This window comes from Talpa occidentalis, unplaced genomic scaffold (genome assembly GCF_014898055.3).
Source record: "Talpa occidentalis isolate TD23 unplaced genomic scaffold, MPIMG_talOcc4v2.1 talOcc4.4, whole genome shotgun sequence".
In the NCBI taxonomy this organism is placed as follows: domain Eukaryota; kingdom Metazoa; phylum Chordata; class Mammalia; order Eulipotyphla; family Talpidae; genus Talpa; species Talpa occidentalis.
The window spans coordinates 35,838,806-35,863,945 of NW_023604295.1; the positions used below are offsets into that span (position 1 = coordinate 35,838,806).

Genomic DNA, 25,140 nt, shown 5'->3' on the forward strand with positions numbered 1-25,140 from the left:
TTTTTTTTTTTTCTGTAGGAGAACATTTTTTTTCTCTAAGTTTATGCAAATTTGAGAGACTAATCCAAGTCATTCTCTAAAGATTGTTAGACAGGACAAACTGTTTAATGTAGCAAGTTTTATCTTGAATTAATCAGTCACTTTCACTGTATAAGGCTTGTTCTATGCCAGAGGTTTTCATGTAAGTGAATCAAAGCTAATTGCAGTTAGAATTTAGAAAATGATGCCTATTCATCAAAACAAACAAATAAATAAAATAGCTTATGTTTGAATTAACTGCAGCTTATGAGAGATTTCACATCCGTAATCATCCTTGATCTTCACAATATACAATGTACATCTAATGGGAATCTTAGTTCATTCTCTTTGGATTTTGGTGTAATTTAATGTTCTTAAAACTAAGTTCACTAGTATACAGGTTGGTATCTATGACTGAAACCGCATCTATACGATTGGTATCCGTAATACTTTATACTGTTAAATATACAAAAGTATGGCTCTTGTTCTGGAGCTCCATGTTAAGAGAATAGTTTCTCAAAGATACATGTTCTTCAACGTTGTTTCTTACTCTACCTGCAGGTGACATTTATAGTAAAGCTGAGGACCGTTGACATTATTTTCATTGTTAATCATCTAATTGATCTAGAAGAAACCCTCGCTATCTTGAATTACTCATAATTGCTGTCTTATTAACAACCTTACAAATTCTTTGTAGTGTTGAATATTTGGGTGTGTTCCATAGTGTCAGTACTTCTCAGTAGTGAATAAGGTTTGTTTGCTTGATTGGTTATGGAAGAGTGAGATCTCAGCTCTCCTTCAACTAAAGCAGAAATGTCTGGGCAGGGCCTGATATTGTCCATCAGTAGGTCACTGTTTATAAACATTCAGCAAATGTATTGCTTGAGACACTTCTTAACATATGTTGTAATCTTTCTGTATACAGGATCCTGTTTCATATTTGTATGCCCAACTTAGTAGCTTTGATCAGGATGATTATTATCCTCAATGTGTTTGCTAGTGTATCAGAAACCCTACTTGTTGAGTATGGTGTAGTGATAAATTGTTTTTTTGTTTATGTTGTAAGGTTTGGCAATTCTTCTTTGATGTATTAAGAGTGGCTAATGAAGACAGTTAAACAAACCTTTGCAATGAATCTAAAAGTTCATCACGCCACAGTGTGCTATTTTCCTTTTGTCTCTGGCTGAAACTTTTGGGCATCCCTTCCCAAGCAGAACACCTATTTTGAATTCAAATGAAAGCCTACTTTCTTTATAATCTAACACTATAGTTACTCACCCAGCATTTCAGTGCTGGAAGTGGCTTTAGAGATCATCTTGTAGCTAATGATTTTCTTAACAAAAAAGAAGCTAAAGTTCAGAGAAGTGAAGTGACATGCCCTAGATTACATAGCCATGGGATGAAGGAACCAGCCCAGATCCAGGTTTTCTTTCTTTTTTTTAAAAAGATTTATTTATTTATTTATACAAGCACTGGGTACAGTCAGAAGTGCGGGAGGGTGAAAGAATTCACCAGAGTTAGAGCGGGGAATAGAACAGGCAGACTGATGAAATACACTGCTGAGGGGAGCAGCAGGTGTGGCAGGAGAGGTCTTTGTGCCATGTGGGACCCTCGCCCGGCAGCCGGGGATCGAACCGGCATTGCAGAGGCTGTGGGCAGCTTTGCAGCCCAGAGCTCAACTGCTGCGCCACCAGGGGAGGCCCCAGATCCAGGTTTTCTGATTAGTTTCACTATACTATCATGCTTCCTTTAAGAAATTAATTACTATATATTATCCTTGAGTCTTTCTATTTCACCAGTCAATATGTACTAACTTGAGACTAACAAATTATTTTCTGAGTAATATTACCCAGTTGTTCTCACACTGTCATTTTGGCTAACTGAAGAAAACAGGTATCAAGAATTTTCCACTAAAGTGTCTGGTACTTACTCACTGCCAAGCTTAGTGCCTAGACTATTGTGTTTCATGAAGTTAGATTGAATTTCTGCCTCATTTTCAAAATTGTGCTCTCAGTGCATGCTACCCCAGCCCCCTGATAAGCTCATCCTCAGCCTTGGTAGTGTAATGAATTAGTCTTGCACAAGTCTGCTGCTTCTGGAGGACTAAGCAGGGGATCAAATCCTCCCTTTGTAGTGAGACAAGCTGCCGGAGAAGTGATTGATATTGTAGACAGAAGTAGGACTTCAAGGAAGGAATAAGGAGATAAGTGGGGTAATAAGTAGATAATACTACTTCTTTGCACTTAGTGTCTTTTATCTGAGCATCTGAAGGCAGCTGTATTCCCAAACATCAAGGCCCTTTAGTGTAAAGAATGGGGCCTTTCCTCATACTCAATGGCCTCCTCCAAGATCAATAAATCAATGAAAAGATTTCCAAAGGAAGACCAGTGGTAAAGATTTTTTTTTCCCCTTTTCTGGGAAGCTAAGCCACCAGGATATGAAGCAACCACTCTAAAAGTTATCTTGATCTTGATGCAATGTTCTTTATGCACTTTCCCCTGCTATGTTTGAATCTGAAGAAAGAAACTTCTACTGTATCAACTAAGGCATTTACTTTATTTTTTTAATCCTTTCTGATTGTGTTAGATTTACTCCCTTTGAGTAACTCTCATTCTTGCATTTATTTTACTGCTCAAAAATTTCCCTTGTAAATCTTATTTTAGGTCAAAGTCCTTAAACAGTAAATCTTTCAGACAGCTTCAGGCCATTATGGCTCCAAGAAACTATTGTGAAGTGAAGCTATGTTTAATAAGGCTGATGGACCCAGTTAGAGATCCCTTTGAGTATGTTTTCATTAATTTTGTACACATCTTGTTAATTCAGACACAGAGGGTAAACTGCCAAGCCCACACGGTTTCCTTTTAGCAGAGTATGACTCAAAAGTCAGAATCCAGTTCCTAAGAATGTTAAAGAACAATACTGATTGCCACATGTTTTTGTAGTAGTTGTGTTGCTTATTTAACAAAGACTTCAATAATTTTCTACATAAGTAGCTTTAGAAATATTGCTATATCTCCTCCACTTCTAGCAGGTTTTTGTTGTTGTTGTTTTGCTAGTTTAACTACGTTCTATATGAGTGGGGAGGATTTGGTTATTTGTGATGGTGGTGGTTGTTCTTTAGTCATATAAATCTTACTCTTAAGACACATCTTAAAGGTCATCAGATCTAACCACCCAAGCAATCTGACCTTTAGCTCCATAATTATATTATGTAAGTAACTGGCATAACCTTAGGAAATAAAGAGAATGCAGACTCATTCTAACTGTGCCCCCTGAAGATCAGAAAAAATATCACTCCATCTGGGGTGGGGGGGAGCACTTAAATCATGACTAGATGTTTCACATTTTATGGTTTGTCTAAAGACAAATTTGCTTTCTTTTAACAAACAACATTTTTCTTTGAAACAAATTTAATACTTGGCAGAAGATAAAAAAGAACTACGTATATTTAGTAGTGCCTCCACAACCGTCTTTGATTGTGACCAAATTCTTTTGTGAGCTCACAGTTCTCAAATTGAGATAATTTAAGATAATATGTGAACAAACTTGTATATATGTCTATGTGTATTTTGAGAGCAGAGGTATGATAAGGAGAACCCAGAGATACCTATATCACTGTTTTGGCCATCTCAATATGCAGCTGGTAATTCTAATCTCTTGTATGTTTTCCTTTCCTCTTTATATATATATATATATATATATATATATATATACTTTTATATACTATAAAGCATTTGATCTCATTTGACAATAGTCACCTTGTATCTAGGTAATAGTACCCGCATTTGATAAATGTGAAAATAAAGTCATAGATTTTTCCCTAGTCTATTAACTTAGCAAGTATTATAATCAGTACTGTAAAGAAGTTCTTTTGAATTGAAGCCACTGTTTTAAAGTTGCTTTCAGATATAACACATCAGGCTGTGATATGACATGTGATACAAATGTTAGTAAGTACAAATATATCCTCAAACTGGGTACTCAGTTGACCTTTTGTGTGAAAGTCTTTCTAGAGCAAGGACATTGAGCTAAAAATCTTTGTATCAGTAAGTCCTTTAACATAAACTTGGTTCACTTGATTTACCTTAATAGGTCAATAGGTTTTTAGAAGTCCATACATTTTCCTCTCAGTCAGTCTTCCTTTATTTTTTTTTCCCCCCTCATTGTAGACCCAGATAATGCTGCTTCTCCCGATAGGTGCAAAGTTCTATGCTTTCAGTGAAAGGTGAAAATTACCTTCTGGGTGTTCTCTAGTTCTTACTTTCAACTTTTCTTCCTTGTTGCCACTTGTGTTTTTTTTCCTGTAGTTCTCAGATGTGTTTTTGGCTTTTACTATTTTTGTTTTATTCTATTTCTTGGGTATGTTTTTGGCTTCTAAACTTTTAAAAGTAATTTCATACTAGAACATCCATTATATTTCTTTGTCTGAATTATCTTGGTATCAGTTTTTACTGATATCTAAATTTCCCTTTCTCTAATGCATGCATATATTGTTTCCTTTTAAAAGGTCCAAATTTAGAACTGAAGAACTTCTCATTGGAGAGAAACGCAGGTTAACATTCATTTTACCATAATGTGTTTTTTTTAATATGTTTTTATTAATGATATAGAATTCTTTGCTTCTGCTTCGAATTACTGCTCATATTATTATGAGTATATATAAGCCAGGCATTCTCTTTCATCCCTTATCTTTGGAACCTCACATTTCCCTGCAGAGTAAGTGATATTGCCCTTTTTCCTTTTCCTCTTTTTCTTGCTGTGGCATAAGAAGAAAAAGTGGCACTATCATTATGGGTGTGTCTGCTTATAGGCTCAGGAAATAATGGGAAGAGGATTTATGAGCAAATGCTTAATTGATTGCTAACTACTGGGATTCCTAGTCTTCTAGAAGAGTAATGATGAAGAAATGGCTCCTTGTGTTTGAATCCCTAAATTATCCTGAGAACATTCCCAGATGCCTGTTGGATTAGAGTCCTTCAAGGCTGCATATCTGTTGGGAGGATTGTTTTTCTTTACAGTTCTAAATGTAAATGTTAGTACCAAATGGGCAGCACAATGAATTGTCTAATTAGCCTTGCATGTTAACCTCTAAAGAAACAAGGGTATAGTATCCTGCAGTTTAAAAAGGCATTTTGTGCAATGCTTGCTGAAGGTCAGAGGGCAAACACTGTTGTGACAGTTTGGTGGACTTCCCAGAGACACACTTCTCTGGGAGGTTGAGTGGGAGAAGGGCATTGATGTTGATCTTTGCTGATAGAAATGGCAGAAATTAATTCCTCTAATTCTAGGGTTTTTTTTTTAATATCCTTTTAATTCACATGAAGATTTTCCATTTTTAACCCAAGGAGCCAGAAAAATAGAGACATAGGAAATAAGAGGTAATCTAATCCAGACCTTTATTCTCAGGGGGTAAAAGCACAAAGGCTAAAGTATGAGAAAGGTAAAGAGAATTCAAGGCTCTCATGATCATTCCAATACATCTTGCCTACTTCTTTCATCTTCTATGTTCCCTCAGGCTCACCTAGCTCCATCTTAATGTACTGAATACATAATTCTAAGCCCTTATCTTTTGGCCTGTGCTATTGTTTCAATTTAGCAATATCTTCTTCCTTTCTATTTCTTCCAAAATCCTTCTCAACCTTAAAGACCCAACTTTTTATCTCTTCATGGAGAATTAATGACTCTCTCCTGTGTGCCCATAGAACTAAGACATGTAGTTTAACACTTAGCATTCTTTTTATTTACCATTTATGTAAATGATACGTATATTTCACCCTGTCTTTGCAACCATACTAGGTAATGTCCCATATGTGTCTACCCCTAAATCAGGAAGTCTGAGGACAGATACTGAACATAATTCTTCTTTGAGCTCTTTAATTTAAAAAAAAAAAAAAAAGAGGGCCCCCCCTGGTGGCGCAGCGGTTGAGTGCTTGGCTGTGAAGCTGCCCACAGCCTCTGCAGCACCGGTTCAATCCCTGGCCTCCGGGCGAGAGCCCCACATGGCACTCAGACCTTTCCTGACACACCCGCTGCTCCCCTCAGTAGTGTCTTCTGTCCATCTGCCTGCTCTGCTCCCCACTCTGGCTCTGGTGAATTCTCTCACCCTCCCGCACTTCTGACTGTACCCAGTGCTTGTATAAATAAATAAATCTTTAAAAAAAAAGATTTATTTATTTATGCATATAAGAGCTGGGCTATAGGCCAGAATTGCAGGGGATGAGAGGATTCACCAGAGACAGAGTGGGGAGAAGAACAGGTGGATTGACTGAAATACACTGCTGAGGGGAGCAGCGGGCGAGACAGGAGAGGTCTGCTGTACCATGTGGGTCAGCTCTCTGGCCAGGGATCAAACTCATGCTGCAGTGGCTACTGATAGCTTTGTAGTGTTGAGACTTAATCCATTGGGCCACCAAAGAGGCCCCTTCTTTGGTTTCTTTCTCAGGACCATGCACAAGGAAGTGTACAGTTAATGTTTCCAATGAAATGTGTGTGTATGTATGTGTGTGTGTGCAGAGAAAAAAAATGCAACCAATGATCTCTAATATCCTCCTAGCATTAACATCCCCCAAATGAATCTCTAAATTAACTTCAGAGTGAAATTAACTATTTTTTAAACAGTGTTTAATTTTGACTTTCATTTGTCTATCTAGATTTCACATTTGGGAGAGTGAGGAAGTAAAACTCAAATTTAATAATTTTTCCAGTGAGGTATACCAATAAGCATTTAGGACCTTTCCCTCTATAGAGTAACAGTAGAGATCAAACAAGGGGCAGGCTGGGAACCCTTATTGGAGGATCATGCTTAAGTTTGAGTTTACCTTAATATTTTTCTAACTATTAACAATAGCCAAGAATTTATTATGATTGCTAAATAAAAATTGTAAAAATGTGCACCATTGAGGAATGCGATAGAAGAAAAGAAACTGAATAATGTCTGCTCACTGAGGTTGCAGTGCCCTGGTTGAGCCATGATCTTACAGATTTAGGATATGTAACCTTATCAGCACCACTCTTTGCCACTGTAACTTTAATATTTTACCCTGCAGAGATTGTCTGAATTATAAAACATAGTAAAGAAGAAGGAATAATTATAGAAAATAACATAAGTTGTTTTTTTTTTTTTTTATTAATACAGGGTTAGTATACCCATTTCATTCCCTTAGCAACTGAGGTACAAATAATTCTTCAATTTTATTTTCATTTTATGGGGACTGGCTGTTTTCAGATTATTTATAATGGAGTCTGGCCTGGCAATAAATGTTTCCTTCTGGGATATGAACACAATACCCTACTGGTTTCCATTTGAAGAAATGATTTCTTCATTGTTATTAGATTTAATACTTAGTTGCCTTACTGTAAGGAAAATATATTATAAAACTGAAATAAATTTCAACCTTTACAGGAAATTCTCTATTTTTCAGAGGTGACATTCCTCTTGAATCTTCTTTTATCTCTCTGTGAAAACTGTTGCAGAGTTGTCCAGTTAATGATCCATGCAGATAATGTTTCCTTACAAAATCAAGCCAGTAGCCTCCGTAGGCCAGAAGATCTAGCTTAACCACCCTAGTCACAGAGGCACACCTACTTGGTTGCACCACTTTTTAATCAAGTTGTGAATCAGGCTTGGGAAGCTGGATCTAAGTCAGTTTTTAATGTTTGCAAGAGTGGGAAGCTCAGGAGACCAACATAGAAGGAGGGGGGAGCTGCTAAAGGAATAGGTTACACTTGGGACTCATTTGTGGCAATGGGATATCTCATTTTCCAGCGGAGCATGCAACAAAACTGACTTTCTCTGAGAGTGAACTTCTTCCTGTTTTTTTTCTTTTTTTTGAGGGTGGAGGAAGGGAGATTCATATAAGAGGGTATGAGAGGGTATTAACTCTTTTGTAGCAGGGCTACTTGAGTGAACTCTAATGTAATATTTTGGCCCTCTAAATCCTGATAGCCTTGTCAGAGCCTAGAAATAATAAAACCATGGCTGTGTCATAGGTGTGTCTTATGGGTCAGACCAGAACAGTCATATAGCAAAGGTAAGTTGGATGCCTATTTCATGTACTTACTAGGCTTCAAGGAATACAGATAAACTGGCCATTGCCCTTGCTCTGGAGCTCAAAGTTAATGAGATGAGCTAAAAATGAATAAGATGAGATCTACAGTAATATAGATATCCCCAGAAATGGGTTAAAATTGAAAGATGAAAGCAACTGTTTACCTAGAGAAAACAAGAAATGATCTACAGATGCTGGCATGATGCTGGGTACATAGCAGATACTTGTGTTGAATAATGGGAAGAAACAAGTTATACAGGCGTTAAAGAATGTATGTGAGTTCTCCTTCTGGAAAGAAGAACCAGGGGGTATAAAGAAGCAAAAGTATAAAATGCAAGATGTACATGTTCTTAGCTGCCATGCATAATACACATCCTAATGTTCTCTTTAGGTAGCCCCAGACTTTTACCTTCCTCCTTGCCTATTAATAGGACTTGTCTAATAGAAGTGTTCTATTAAAACTACTCCAGACAGAAATGTAGAATATGTAAAAGCTAGAATTGACTGTGGGCTTTTTACCACCACATTTACATATACCATTGCACTTGGATTTGGTTTTCTATTCTGGTAAGCAAGCCCCACAATTCTTCTCCAAACTTCAAATACTAGCCCAGTTGTCTCATTCCATGTATGCCTCACTTTCTTTCTGTACTTGGTATTCCTGAGACAAAAATGGTATCAAGAAGCCACTATATTCACATCTCCATGTTTTGGGGTGGCCAGGTCTCCTATGTCCCACATTTAGAATGAATGAAAATGGTTCAGAGACAGATACCAGGTACTTGTTCCCCCATAACCCATTGTCCCCAGGGGAATATTACACCAGCTGGTGACATTATTCTTGGGAGAACAGCCAGTGCATGCTGTTTCCCCAGTTTTGAAAAACACCAGGGCTTGTCACACCTAGCTAACCTCCACCCCTCTGTGGCGGGTGGTAGGGAAGTCAGTTATCCTGGGTCTGCTTATAGTTTCAATCTTTCCTTCTCCTGATGATTTTGACTCTCCGGTTTTTAAGCATAACCTTGGTTTCATGTGAATTTCAAGGTGAGAGACTATTTTCTGCCAAAACAGTTATTTTCCAAGCAGTTGTTTAGAAAAATAATCTGTCCCTAAGAAGAGAGTGGATAATCTGAGAATGTCAGGAAGGAGCTTTGAATATCACAAGACTAGGGGTAAATCTTGATGCACTTCAGAGGGTTAAAAACCAGAAAGGCTAGATAACTACTTCTGGATCAACTAGCAAGTCCCATAGTGAATGAAGTAGAACTTAAAAAAAAAAAAGTATTTTTTACATGGACCATTTTTTAGACTTACACTCTGGGCATAGTGCAAACACGAATAGTGGAGCAGAGCAGAGTGGAGAAGGGCTCCTAGGATGGCACAACACTACCCCACAGTCCTGTGTGCAAGGGTGAGGTACATACTGATCAGGAGAATCACAGAGACGCCCATCAAAATTTCCCAGAAATCACTGGTCTGTGACTTCTCCATCCTGTTCCTGGAGCTGAGCTGTGGCTGTCAGTATGGCACATGTCCTGTAGCTACAGGGGACTTCAGACTGTGAATTAGAACTCCTGGAGCATCTGAATAAAAAGAAACAAAATGTGATATTTTACCCGGAGTTCATCCAGGACTCCAAAGTATGTACAACTACTTGTTATTTTGCCTAGGGATTTTTTTTTTTTTTTTTCCTGGAAAGGGTGGAGAAGATTTACGAAAGAATGAAAGCTGAGTTGCTTTAAAATACAGCCTCCAGGAAGAATGAGGCATCCCCAGCCCAACCTATTCTTCCTGCTGAGGGAGAAAAATTAAGGAGTCTACAGTGAAGTCTAAAATCTTTAGGGCTGAAACTAGGTAGAAATCAGCCAGTTTTTAAAACAAGCTGCCTCATAGACCCTTTAGAGAGGAAACGCTACAAGGAAAATAAGTCAGACATAAAGCTGAAAAGTACGTGTCTGTCTCAAACATTAGTAACATTCAGATAATTGTTAAATAGACATGAACTACAAGGACATTAGAGTCCAAGTAATGCAGGTTGCCAAAAGTGTGTATAAAATCTATGTCCATTTAGCAGATTGGAAATTGCAAGAAGCATCCAGCTTCAGGTAATATATAAATTTACAGGCAGGGCCAGAAATTAATTAGCCAAAAGTCCAAGAATCTTGAGATAGCAGTATCTTTCCATGTGTGACTCTTGAACAGTGGATTTAGGTATGGAAAATCTGGTATTGTATTGGAATATATTCCAGTATAGGAGGAAGAGTGATGTAGTTTGCAGTTAGCTTGAGTGAATATTTGTTTTTTTATTTATCTATTCAACAAAAGGGCCTTACTCAAAATTACAAAGGTGAGACCTGTACCCCTGGTGTTTGCTATTGGTTCTAGTGTTCTTTCAACTCTCCTAAATTGACAATTGACAGCATCATCTACAACCACTAACAGAGACAGCAGTCATTTGGAGGATGTGGTAGTGAATAGTAAGGTCGATGACTGAAATATGGTCTATTTTTATTATAAATTTTATTTTTATATTCCCCATACAATTGCAACCCCCTTATATTGACCCCAAGCCCTCCCCTCCCTGCCCCCCACCCCCCATAGAGTGTCTCTGGTTCATAGTTTTTTGTTGATTTTGATTTTTACTTTCTTATAGTTATTCTTTATCCTGGTCCCTTATTTAAGTTTTCTAGATTCCTGCTATGAGTGAGACCATCCGGTATTTTTCTTTTTCTTTCTGGCTTATTTCGCTGAGCATGATCCCTTCCAGCGCCATCCATGTTGCTGCAAATTGCATGTGTTTATCTTTTTTGAATGCTGAGTAATATTCCATGGTATATATGTACCACATCTTCTTGATCCAGTCATCTATTTTTGGCATTTGGGTTGTTTCCAAAGCTTAGCTATTGTAAACAGTGCTAAAAATATGGAACACTTCACGAATTTGTGTATCATCCTTGCGCAGGGGCCATGCTAATCTTCTCTGTATTGTTCCAATTTTAGTATATGTGCTGCCGAAGCAAACACTGAAATATGGATTTAATCCTACTGCTTATTGAAATACTAGATAATCTAGCATTAAAAAAATAAGAATAAAAGCTATCTAGCAGTCATGTCTAATCTGGAACTATGATAAAAATAAATAAAAGTAAAGGGGTGCTGAAATGTATTTAGAACCTATCTTTTTTTTTCAAAGATTTATTTATTTATGCATACAAGAACTGGGGTATTAGGACAGAGGTATGTTGGGGTGGGGGCAAGAGGGTTCACCAGAGACAGATTGGGGAACAGAACAGGTGGATTGACTGAAATACACTGTTGAGAGAAGCAGTGGGTGAGACAGAAGAGATCTGCTGCACCATGTGGGTAGCTCCCTTGATGGCCGGGGTGGAGCTCATGATGCAGAGGATGAATATAGCTTCACAGTGCTGTGCTTAACCCCTTGTGCTACTAAGGAGGCCCTAAAACCTACCATAAACTCATTACTGCTATAGGTTGTTTCAGAAATTAAATGTTATAATATACAGTGACATTTTAATTTTACAGATGAAGGTTCAAAGAAGCTAAGCAAACACACCAATTTGCAAACACAAATTTGGTTTGATTTAAAGATCTATTCTTTCCAAAGAAGATCATACAAGAGGAATGGAGATGTATGTGTTCTTTTAAATGAATAATGTATAATAGCAATGTTATTGGAAGAAGTTGGTGAGTTTTTTCTCCGAAATATTTTAAATAGCTATGGCTGCTAATGGTGTAGTAGGGTGAGCTCTATTTTATGTAGTTGGAATGAGCATAAACTTGTATAATATCTGGAAATCAATGTAGCAATATCTATTAGCCTTTAAAATATTTTTATCTTTTAAATAATTCACTTTCTGGTAATGCATATTAATTAATAGTATAGTAATTTTTAAAAAAAGATTTATTTATTTATGCATACAAGAACTAAGGTATAGGCCAGAGGTGTAAGGGGTGAAAGGAATCACCAGAGACAGAGTGGGGAACAGAACAGGCAGACTGACTGAAACACACTGCTGAGGGGGCAGTGGGCAGGACAGAAGAGGTCTGCTGTGCCATGTGGTTTTCTCCCTGGCTGGCCGGGGATCGAACTTGTGCTGCAGAGGCTGCAGATTGCTTCATAGTGTTGTGCTTAACCCTTTGCGCCACCAGGGAAGCCCCAATAGTATAGTACTTTTTACCTTAAGGCTATAGTGTTAAGAAAAATAGAATGCCCAATTATTGGGAAATAGCTAAATTAGCTGAATGAGACTATGTAATCATTTAAAAACAAAGTGTTTTTAAAATTAAATGTATGATCTGAGTATGCATTTCTAACAGGTTAATTTTTAAAAATAGACATCCCTCTATCTCTGTGTGTATGTAAAAATATATAGTACATATATACATTAAATGCACATGCACAGACGTACATATTGAACAAAATATATTTTAATATATAACATATATACAGTTTGTAAAATACACACAATTTTGTGGAATATGTTTCTCTAGAAGAAAATACCAACATTTTAACTATGGTTAATTGGTTCTGAGATAAATGACTTAAATATATAATTTTTATGTAATAAAGTACTTAGTTATTTCAATATATTAATACATACATAGGAAAACTATTTCAATGTAGTCAATATATGCAATACTGAAAGCATACCAGCTTTGAAAACACATAACAGATATGTTAAAGAATTAATAACTTTATTAATGTGTAAAACCCTTATACACCAATGAGTAAGGATGGAGAGCAGAGGACATTAATGGATCATTTATGAAGAAATGCAGCAGCATAAGAAACATATTTTAATGCATTTAATCTTGCTAGTAACCAAGAGGATTCCTATTAAAACATTTTTTTTTTATTTGTAAGGTTAGGAAAGATAATCCTCAATACTGGTATAATTATCTTCATACAAATATAACTTGATACAATCTTGTTAGAAAATAACTTGACTTTATACCTGTCAAGCATCTTAAGTCAATAACCTTTGACCTAGTATACTTTTTTGAGTTGTAGGGATGTGAAACTTGAGAAAATGCTCACAACATTGTGATAACTAAAAAAAAAAAAAAAAAAAAATGCATGGAGGATTATTCTTATCTTGTTTACAACATATAAAAACAGGAGAAAGACCACAGAACCTTTCAGTAGTAATTCTGAGTGGTAAACTTACAGATGACTTTCATTTTTTATTTTTATTTTTTTCAGTTTTTGTTTCTAAGTATCACATTAGCTATGTAATCAAAAACTTTTTTAATGAAAAATAGTATGAGGAGAGATTATCTCATCTCTGTACATGTGTACTCCTATGTGTTTGGATTATTGGAACCCTTCAATAATCAGGCACTATCTACTCTCAGGAAAGTAGTAAAAAACACTGTTATTTTTATTGTCATAGAGTGGTAGGATGGGGTCTGTTAAATGAGCTGTAGGGTTGTTAAGGACATGTAATTCAAGAAGGGATACATATGAAGGAGGGACTTGAAGACACAATCTAACAGCCCAGCACAGTGCTTACATAGACATTGGGACACAAAATCTAAACCCTGTCTACCATTTTGCCCTTTACTTGAAGATTAACACAAATTTAAAAATATGCCTTGAGTACAACAATAAGATTTAGGACAGAAGTCATCTAACCTTCTGTGCCTCTAAGGCTTACTCAGTTTTCAGAGTCTAGTTAGTGACCCTAAGATGAATCGATCCTTATCTTTCTTTGGAATTTAGTCTAAGACTAAAGAGAAAATTGATTTGGTGAATCAATTTAGTGGCTTCTAATATCTTCAGAAAATGATCATTCTTATCTATCTAGAATAGGAGGGGATGAAAATCACTTAATTTGGGAAAGATTAGAAAGACTAGTGTTTTGAAAGTGGATTCTGTTTGATAGCCTTTAACATTATGGTAGATGGATTAGAATGACCTAATTAATTTTGTTATACACCACCTTGGAAAGTCCCAACATTTCTTAGCTTTTCACACATGCTCTATAAAACTACAATATTTTAACTATTGTAGGTTTATCATGCTGTCAATTTTCCTTTTTGATAAATAGTTTTTAAGGGTTTTGAGGATGCTTTGATTGAAAACATAATTTTTCCTCCTCTTCTATTCTAATTTATATTGCCTAATTTATATTTCTACAGGAAATATTCTAATTTATATTTCTACAGGAAAGTCAACTGTGTCATAAAAAATATTTTGGGTAAATTGACTATTGTTCAACTCTTTAGTTCTTTGTTATAGAATTAAACAGTTCAATTGAACTTATATTCTTCAAGCTTTTAGACACTAAATGTGATATGGTGAACAGTAATATACTCTGACTTCAAAAGTTCATAGTCTGGCTGAGGAGACAGACAATAGCAAGCCCTCACTTAATGGCATTGATAGGTTCTTGGAAACAGCAGATATAATTGAAATGACCTATAAGAAAATCAGATCCTTGGGCCTCCCTGGTGGCACAGCTGATTGAGCACAACACTGTGAAGCTGTCCACAGCCTCTGCAGCGCGGGTTCGATTCCCAGCTGGTCAGGGCGATTCCTTCATTGTGCGGCAGGCTTCTCCCATTGTGCCTGCTGTTCCTCTCGGCAGTGCTTTTACCATCTGCCTGTTCTGCTCCCCACTCTGTCTCTGGTAAATCCTCTCACCTTCCTGAGCCTGTACCCTAGCCTCTAGCCTGTATCCCAGCTATTGTGTAAATAAAAAATAAATCTCAAAAAAATAAGAAAATCAGATCCTTTAATAAAATCATTTTTGCTCAATCTGATTCTAGCAGTCTTTTATTATCAGTATTATATTGAAGTGATGTCATTTGAGGACTTGCTGAATATATATTTTGCAGTCACATAGTATTTTATAACTGTTTTATATGCATTCATATAAAATAAATGATAATTGAGTTACAACTAAGGCACTAGAGAACTCTTTGTGAAGGTAACAGTTAAAGAATTGGAAAATACTTGAATTAATCAAGTAAAGCAAATTAAGGTATTCCAAACTGAAAGCCCAGGTTGAACAAATGGGCAGAAATGTCCAGCAAACAGAATGGAATATAGGCAAGGTGAGGCTGAGCTTGGGACCAGTTTGTGAAAGGTCTTAAAAATCTTTGGAAATGGTTGATTTTGTCCCATTAGGGTTGAGGCATGCTAAGAAATGAGATAATTAGAAATGTTCTTTAGGAGAGACCATTTTTCAACCTGGTGAGCCACCTTTAAAACGGAGGGTGAATTGCTGGGTATTCATTTTTCTATTTCTCTTAGGTTGATATTCTATTAAAGCACAAAATATTTAATAGGTTTAAAACTAGGCACATATTCTTTCTTCGGTCTTAATTGTTGCTAGAAAAACAGCTCAACCATATTTATTTACTTTAATCACCAGTATTTGTTTACTTTTATATATGACAGTCTAATCCTAGCCAAACTTAGACAAGTTCTTGTCCACTTCTAATTTATCTTTCTCATAACTCAATGGAACTAATGTCTTCATGAGGCAACTCACTAAAACACTTATATGCCCTCTATGTCTATCTCCAACCATAGATCAAGGAACATAAAATATTTCTTATTTTCACTTTCGAGAATTTTATATGCACTATACTTTCCCTTACTCAACTTTACATAGTGTGAATTAAAAACTTCAAACAAATATTCTCTGGTGCCAAGGATTTATAAGAATACTTAATTTTCTCACATACATACACAGAATAGAACCATTTACATTTAATATAAAGCCAACAAGTCAAATTAGAGAAAAAAAATATTCAGTAGGTAATGATGATAAGTTATTTATTTTGGAGGGAAAAGGGTATCTTTATCTGTTTCTTTTTTTAAGATTTATTCATTTATGCATACACAAATTGGGGTACAGGTCAGAGGTATGGGGGGTGAGAAGATTCACCAGAGACAGAGTGGGGAGCAGATGAAATACGCTGCTGAGGGGAGCAAGTCAGGAGAGGCCTGCTGTGCCATGTTGGTAGCTCCCTGGCTGGGGATTGAACTCGTGCTGCAGTGGCTGTGGATAGCTTCAAAGGTGTGTCTCAACCCCTTGCACCACCAGGGAGGCCCTTTATCTGTTTCTTGCACCATAAAAAAAACCAGGGAGTTGAAAGAATTTTATGTGAAAATTTTCAAAAAAAAAAAAATACCTATTTATATGAGAGAATAATGTGGTTGAAGAATTTTATAATTTCGAGCTGGAAAAGATCTTCCAAAGTATGTTTGAAAAACACTAAGTCCAAGGGAAAATTTATAAATTTGACTGTACAAAAAAATGAAAATTCTTCTATACCAAAAGGCAAACCATAAAATCACATGCAAGGTTGAAGGACCACACGCACACACACACACACACACAGGAAACGTGTTTGCAGCTCTTATAAGTAGTTAATATCTTTAATATACAAACAACTCTAACATGAATATTAAGAAAAGTATTCAACAAAGATGTTAGTGTTATTTCATGAAGACATATATGTTGATCCCATATCTTAGATGACTTCTCCTAACACACTTGATTTATAGCAGTGGCGTTTTAATTTAGAGCACAGTATTGACCCCTAATTCTGAAGCTACAAAATTTTGAGGAATCTCAGGGAAATGACTGAGAATTGGAAATTATTTGTTGCAAATAAGAATTGTTGTGTCTCCTAAAGAATTGGGAAACTCACCTAAATCTTTGAGGTTGTTTATCTCTGAAAATTGGGATTTAATACTTACCTACTCACTAGATTGTTAAGAAAATTAATACACATTGCTAAACCTTTGCGATCCATAGATGAGCATTGTTCTGTAGTGAGAACTAAGAATTGTTGCTTCTCTGTAACCTCCTGCTTAAATAAATGCATATTTTACGTCAGGCACCCACACTCATTCTGACATTAACATTATCAGATGTACTTTAATTAGCTCTTTAAGGAAATGTTTGTGCCAAGTTCAAATTGAAATTGATTATTAGTAACATTTTTATTATGAAGATACTTAAAGCAGGGCCTCCCTGGTAGTGCAGAGGTTGAGTGCTGGGTTGCAAAGCTTCCTGCAGCCTCTGCAGCGCCGGTTCGATCCCCTGACGCCAGCGAGTGTCCCTCATAGAACACAGACCTCTCCTGCTGCCCGCTTTTCCCCTCAACAGTGTATTTCATCCATCTGTTTGTTCTGTTCCCTGCTCTGGCTCTGGTGAATTATCTCACCCTCCCCCACTGAGTGTACCCAGTGCTTGTATAAATAAATAAATAAATCTTAAAAAAAAATACTTAAAGCAAAAATTCCCCTCCCCCCAATGTAATGTCCCTTTTTCTTTTGTCATCTAAGCATCTTTGTATATATGTAACTTGACTACTTCAAATATACATTTTGGAGATGAACATATTGAGGTACAAATATCCAAATAAACAAGAGAAATGTAATAGTCCTCTAAATCACTTCCATGAATTCTGGACAAAGACAGCGACTCATCTTTGTAATGGTCTTTAGAAATCACTTAGTTCTGCCCTTCATTGCACAAATGAAGCATCTGAATCCAGAGTGGTTAAGTAACCTGCCCCAAGGCCATAGAGTAAGCTAAAGGCAGAGCTGGATCAGAGCCCATACTTCAAGTTACTCCGGTAACTCCCAGTCCAGGACTCTTTCCCCTCTACTACACAAAACACCCAAGCAGCTATGTCAGAGATATTGTATCTTACTTACAAAATAGAGAGAGACTGTAGTCAGAGTTGATTATGTTGAAGGTTGAAATAGTTCATAGAAAGAATGTGATTTTCTGTTCCATCAAATCCTCCTCAGGATCTTTTGACTTTGTGAAGGATGAAATGTGTTTACATTTGGAAAGTATATCATTAGAATTTGAGATGGTGAACCCTAGATACAGAAGTTTTAATGGTTATACTACCCCATTAGTAGAAAATATATGCGTGATGACTTACTGGGCAGTGTGCTAATGCCATTTCTTTAGAACAATGATTTCCTTAGCCAGATTCATTCAGGACTACCTAGTGGGATGTATAAAATACAGCTGGAAGGACTGCATCCTTGGAAGGTGAGATTCAATGGCTGGAACCAAGTATAGAAATCTGTTTTCAAATATACCCTGGATGATTATTATCAAGGACATCCATGTTTTTGTACCACTAGCACAGAGGAAAGATTTAAGGAAGCAACCACCTAATTCTTCTACTGACCCAGAAGATGACAGTGGATGTAGAATATAAATATATTATATAAATAATTATTCCTCATTTTGTAGGTAGTATCTTATTTTTTACCTTGTAGCCAATGCTTATTTGCTTAATTATAGGTGATAAGAGGTCATCTTCACAATATTTTAGTGGAAAAATGAACTTTGTGTTAGACATAAATTTGTAGCATTCACATTGCTATCATATGCCTGACACTTGAGGCAAATGATATTTGAATTAAAAAAATTGAATTAAAAATAAAAACATTCTTAGAAGTAATTCAAATGATTTCCATTAAATATCACCCAGTGATCACATTATCCTTTATGTGCATACAGTTTTGGGATGCAGAAGTAGAAGTACACAGGAGGCAAATCTAAGGACATGAATAAATTTGCAAATGTTATTTCTAAATTTTATATAGTGATCCATTCTAGTTTCAACTTTTTTCTAAGTTATCTTCTAAATTTTAAAAGAAATATAAATATTCACTTATAGGTATCCTGACAAGTTGTAACTATCAAACAGAACACAGGAAATTTGGCTTTCTGAGTGGGGAGTAGGGAGGAATGGTTAGATATAACTCTAACAATCAAGGAGCATACTCAGCAATAATGAGAGTATTTTGTTGGTTCAGTTAATAACTATCAGGATACATTTTAGCGTCACTAAATATGATAACTGAGGTCAGATTCTACTGAGTATTCTTATGTATTTGTATGAATATATTTTTTATTTAAAATTGCTTTTCCACATTCAGGATTTATTCTTTTTTAATAATAATGTATTATCTGTTTATAGAAAAAATACTACCTTTGTGCATTAGTAAAAACTAGACACAATAGAAAATATAAATAGTCAAGTAAATATTGATTCCATATCTCAGGAGATAGACAATAATAGAAAGGAGCAGTGCTATGTTTGTTTATTTTTTTAAATTTAGAAACTTTGGGCATTTGTCCCAGGATTTCTCTTTTCTGTAGGTAAGAGGAATATTTGTTTTTATTAGTTAGCAGGATCATGGTTAAGTTGCTATTTAAGCATACTCTAAAAAATTAAGTGGGTTTTGTTATCATTGCTCTGTATGAAACCACTGGTATTTGTCTAGGGAGAATAAGTTGAGAACTTTTCAGCTATTATCTGACAGTGGATTTTAATTTTTATATTCAGGAAACATAGTCGTTAATTTTAGTATTTTCCTTTATTTTCTAATTTTCTGTAATCTTCCTTGAAGCTCCACATATAGCTTTTAGGAAGTTATTTTTGAGGAAGAAAAAAAAAAAAAAAACCCCAAAAGTTTTCCCTGAAGTTTTACTTTTCACTTGCAAAGTGTTAAAACACTTTTGAAATTCCTTCTGTAATTCCTGGTGGTAGGTCTGTGGTTTGTTTGGGGAGATTTTGTTTTGTTTTTAGGAGAGAGTGTACTTTCTTATGAAAGAGACAAGGGAAAGTTTTACCTGTCTCTCTCCTGTTTTTTTTTTTTTTTTCCTCCTTTCTTTCTTTTAAAGATTGGTGATAAGGAATTCTAACTACTTAATGAGATGGGAGAGGCCTCTCTCCATTGGAGTGGAGGAGTCCAGGTGGAAGTTGATGGATTGGACAGGTAAAGAGGAGAGTCCCGCCCCTTCATGCCTATAGTTGGGTATATATGAGGGAACCTAAAATTATGTGCAGAGAGAGAAAGAGAGAGAGGGACTTGAGTTCTGTTATCTTCTTAGTAGATTCATATTGTAAAGGGTCTCAGAGGGGGTGGGGGGGTTGGCAAAATCCTGGAGCCACAAGAGAGGACAGCGGCATTGATCAATCTTACAGCTAACATGTTGTACCTGGAAAACAATGCCCAGACTCAATTTAGTGAGGTAAGGATTTGAGATTTTAGCACTCCATTTAGTGATGCTTTTTCATCTTTATTTTTTAAAGAAAAGCTTACATATTTGTGGTTCTCGGTCACCCAACGTAATGTTTTTGCAAATTGTATGTAGGAATCTCTTTTTCTTGGTTAAGGTTTTCTGTGGTGACTGTAAGATTTTTTTTTCTTTAAGTAGGATTGGAAACATTAGGAGAAAAGGGAGAAGAAAAATTTCTTGGTGACATTATGTGTTTGAAGAAACTCAATATTCGGGAGTTTATAAAATCACTTTTTGTAAGAACAGACTGAGAAAGCAGATCACATTCTGCTGGATGCATTGAAATAACTTCTCTGTTGGGTATTCATGTACCAGTCAGACAAATTAGTTGACTGTGTCTTAACTCAGTTGAGTTCTCATTTCTATCTCCAGACCTCATCCTAAAAGCAAATGAAGCTTTTTCAAAATAATCAGGTGAGATTTTTTTTTTTAAGCCATATTTGTTTTGAATTCTGTCAAACCAGAGACCCACCTAAATTCTAAGGGGACTTCAGGAATGCCCCTATTGTTTGGTGATGTACTTAGACTTTCACTGTGTAATAACAAAATTATTTTAGAGCGATGCATTATTATGTATTTATACATGCATACATGGACATGTGCACTCTAGCACAGAGGATTTTGTTTAAGAATTGATTTGTCTCTGATCTCTCCTCAACATGTTCGGCCCAGGGATTTAAACCCCTGGGCAAAGGGATAAGGAAAAAACTCCTGAAGAGACTGTAAGGCTTTGAGGAAGTTTCCTAAGGTTGAGGGAGGTCTGACAACAATATTAGTTTACATTCCTCAGAATAGGGCAGCTGTGTTGACACTAATCAGATCGGGGGTGTGCACTGTGGCGAGAGCTAGTTCAGGGTTTTTGATGAGAATGCTTGCCGGAGAATGCTTGGAAAAATAGACTGAAGTACTCAAATTGAGCTCCTTAAAAATCAAAACAAAATGCACAGTGCTCTTTTGCAGACAGCTAAAGGAAGAGCGCACAAAGGGCCGCGGAGCGGGGCCTGCACTATCATACTGACCCGACCACGCTATTGTCTAGACACCTGAACTGTGTAAATATAGCAGGGGAAATATTGAGTTATCTAAAGAAGGAAAAGGAAGTGTCTATTTTCCTTTAAAACTCTGCAGCAGGCTTGCTTGTCCTCTGTGGAGAAACTTGAGTTTCTTGTTTTGCTTTAATATTGAAAGTTAGATTAAAATATTACCAAAGAATTGTTTTTTTTAATTTTTATGGGGATCCCATTTAACATGATCTTGTTTCTATTTGTCCAGTTTGAATCATTCAGTGATCTATCTATCTTGTCTGAATTTGTTCCTCAGCTCTTTCACACACTAGTATTTGTAAGCAATCGGGAATTTATATGCGTTAAATATAAGGGAGATGAAACAAAAGTTGGTTAAGAGTTATCTCCACGAAAAGTATAAAGTTGACAGAAAGTGGAAAGAAATGATTATTTATTATAAAGAATAAAATGCATAAATGCTGTGAATAGAAGATATCGGTGGAAATTAATTGCTTTTTATAAATGCAGAAGATTCCTATTGTATGTGAGAGCTGGCATCATGATATGGCATCCTCGGGATGAAAGAACATACCTGTTCATGGATTGAGTTTTGCAAAACTTTAGGCAAATGCGTGTCAGGAACTCAAAATGTGGCATTTACCTCTTTTCCATTAAATGCTGCTGGTACACCTACAGGGTATTTATGAGGGAAAGATGGTCAAATTTCTCCACTTTCCTGCATCTTTTTTATATATTGTTGTCGCGAATTTCATATCCTTCCACCAGTGTGTGTATGATGTTATATTTTCATGGATCAAATTCCGTTCTATTGTTTAAGAATAGCTTTCTTTTCTGCATAAAGAATATGCTTTAATATCTAGTCCTATGTAAAACAGCTGCTCTATGCCTAGGTATTTGAAAACGTAGGGTCAACCACATAGCCCTAAGAATTCTGAAATTTAATGCAAAAGCTATAACATTGTTCTCAGTTTTACTTTAAGGTAACTTTTATTAGAATCTGTCAGTACAAACAGTGGTCTGCTATTCTCACATGAGAATTGTTAAAATTGTGGCAGATTAAGAATTGAAAATGTATGTAACTCTCCATGACAGTGAAAATGATTTTAATACTGTAACCCAATCTCTACTTTCATGCAATTTAAAAATTTAGTTCACTAGTAACTTCTTTGGATTGATAACTGATAAACAATTTAAGAAGGCTATCCTTTCTCAACTTTCTTTTCTCCTCCCCTACCCCCAAGCAGAGCTGGGTTTTGGAAGCTGTTAATGAACAGGAAAGGGTCCTGGGTCCGGAAGGGAGGAGAACACAGGGCAGGATACGACAGGCACAGCTTAAGGGTCTCCCTTTGGGTCATAGTGGAGAGGCTTCAAGCACTCTCTGATTCCAGTACTACACTTAGAATGACACAGTCTCTGGAACTGGCCTCAGACTTGGAGGGAAAAGCTCAAGAGAAAGAACCTCTTCACAGATTAAGTTTTAGTACACCTTTCTTGCCAGAAATCAGGCCGTGTGTGTGTGTGTGTGTGTGTGTGTGAGAGAGAGAGAGAGAGAGAGAGAGAGAGAGAGAGAGAGAGAGAGACTGACTCTATTCCTCTTTAGAAGGACGTGTATTCTTATCTGGGGTTCTGAAGGAAGAGGAAATGCTGTTTTGGTAATTGGGTTACAACATTCTAGAACTGAAAGTTAATGATTTTTCTTTCTGTAGTTGAGAAAGTGAACCATGTACAAATGAGTCCCTATTTACTTAATCTTTCTCTTTAATACTAAGGAGAAGCAAAATACACTTTAAAAGGGGCTATTGTGATTTAAAGTAGATGCTCTAAAAAAGTTTCCATAAAAAACTTTAATGTACAAATCGAGTTGAAAACAAGAAAAAATTGTGCTGAGGCAGCAGTATAAACTCTGAGGTCATTGCCTTTTAATTGATCTCTGGGCTCATGGTCAAGGGAACTAATTTCTCCCATTCCAATACTATTTGCTACAAATTGAATCATTGTTTTAATAAACATGGGAGCAATTTTACTCTTGATAGTTAAGAAGCGCATTATCCTAAGCTTCCTCATGTTGTGCTTTTGAGATGTTTAGGTGAAAGCACCACAGGTGAACAGCAAAAACTGTGTATTTTATTCAGGTGTCAGCTAGGCTGTCTGTGTTCCGCTCTCCATGCTGTGGTCTTGGATTGCACTACTTGTTTTACGATTGGCTGCCCTCAAGCCCAGAGGGGACTGGGAGAAAGAGATCTTAGATCACAGATCACAGATTATACCTTCTTTTACTACTATTGGAAAAATGGCTTGGTGATAATAAATCACTTATCCTTTAGTTAGATAAGGAAAAGCCATGTTTGTTTTGTTTTGTTTTGTATTTTAAAAGTGCAGTGATCCTCAACAGGGGTGTGGAGAGCACAGTAGGAAGTATGAATGAATGTCTGGATTAGCTATAGCAACCAAGAAAAATATTAGTTGCTCGTTCATCATAAGACATACATTTTATGAATGCACATTGCTAAAATTTTTTTAGATGTGGGCATAGAATTTAGATTCTCTCTTTCTCCTGTTAAGGAAATTTATATCTCAGGTCATTAGATTGTATGTTCATCAAGGAAGGGTATGGGTCAAGCAGTAGAGAAATATGTTACCACAAATGTACCACAGCTTCCTATGATGTGCTTTGGATGGTACCCACACTGATGGGATAGAGGAGAATAGATAAAAATCCACCTTTCATAGTAACATTATGGAATTAATTTTTTTCTCTGTTGAATATGTATTTTAACTTCTAAATGTTTTATGTTGATAAATATGGAAGATTGAATGCAGATACCAAAGAAGCACCTCAGTGAATGTGGTTATTTGCATAAATTCTTACAATTTTAAGAGAGAAAATTAATTTTCTTTTAAATGTATGTTCAAGAAAAGGTGAGATGATGGATGTAACTGTTGCCCTGTGTCCAGGGGACTGTGAAGGGTACCTAGGATGCTGGCAGATTTGGGATCCAGAAGGAATAGATTAAAGAGTCAAATGAAACAATGAATCCAAAACTTAAGCTATAGATCTTCCTAAACTTCTCTTAATACAATTTGGAGGCACACATCGATAGTGAGATGTTGTTTATTAATGTACCACCTTTCTTACCATTTTTTATTTTCCTTTGTACTCTAAGTTGGACTGACAATATTCATGATTAGTAGTATTGAGGAGGAGAGGCTTAGGTTGAAAGAAGGACCAACTTACTCTTGAAATAATTGTTAACTGAACATCTATTTTGTGTGGAATGGTGTATAGTGTGTAAAAGTGAGTGAGAAACAGTTCTTACACCAGCGGTTTGCAGTTCATGTTGGGGGTGAATATACACACTTACAATGCAGGACAGATCTTTATTATCTATTTGTATTGTGAAGCCATGTGAAGTGTGAATAAAATAACAAAGGGTCAAGGAGAAAGCAGGTGAATCAAGAAAGTCTAATGTACATGCTGCAACCAGCTATTCTTCAAAGAACAAGTGGAAATTTGAAAGTCTTAAAAACAGGATGGAAGGAGGAATTCAGTGAAGAAACTACCATTAATTAGTAATTGGGATGGCTGCAGGTACAATTAGAAATGTTAAATAGTTCAGATGGAATTAGAAGTATGAAAGAATTAGGAAGTAAAGTTAGAAATGTAAGTGAGAATGATTCATGAAGGGCCATAGCACTGAACACAAAGTGTTGTTTAAGATAGTGGCAATGATGAAACATGGAAGGATTTGGAACAGAAGATAGTGTAATTGGAGCTGTACTGGAGTGCACTTGTGGAGGATAAATGTCTTTGCTCAAGACTGCCTAGAAGTATAAAAATGTGTTTCTCCGCATTGCACATCGGCTACCTGTTTTTTCAAGACTCTCCATTACTTCTGTGGGATCTTTGGAAGGGCAGAAATGGATTGTTGCTAAAATCTCATATGGCTCCAT

The 25,140-nt window shown here is 36.2% G+C and overlaps 1 protein-coding gene and 1 non-coding gene across 5 annotated transcripts in view; one reads left to right on the top strand and one right to left on the bottom strand.

Annotated features, from left to right (window-relative positions):
- TP63 (tumor protein p63) overlaps window positions 1-25,140 on the top strand; it is a 276,044-nt gene that overhangs the window by 136,888 nt on the left and 114,016 nt on the right. The window lies entirely within an intron of this gene.
- On the bottom strand, window positions 10,984-11,090 carry LOC119258402 (U6 spliceosomal RNA). The gene has a single exon (XR_005128245.1). It is a non-coding gene; the product is annotated as a U6 spliceosomal RNA (small nuclear RNA).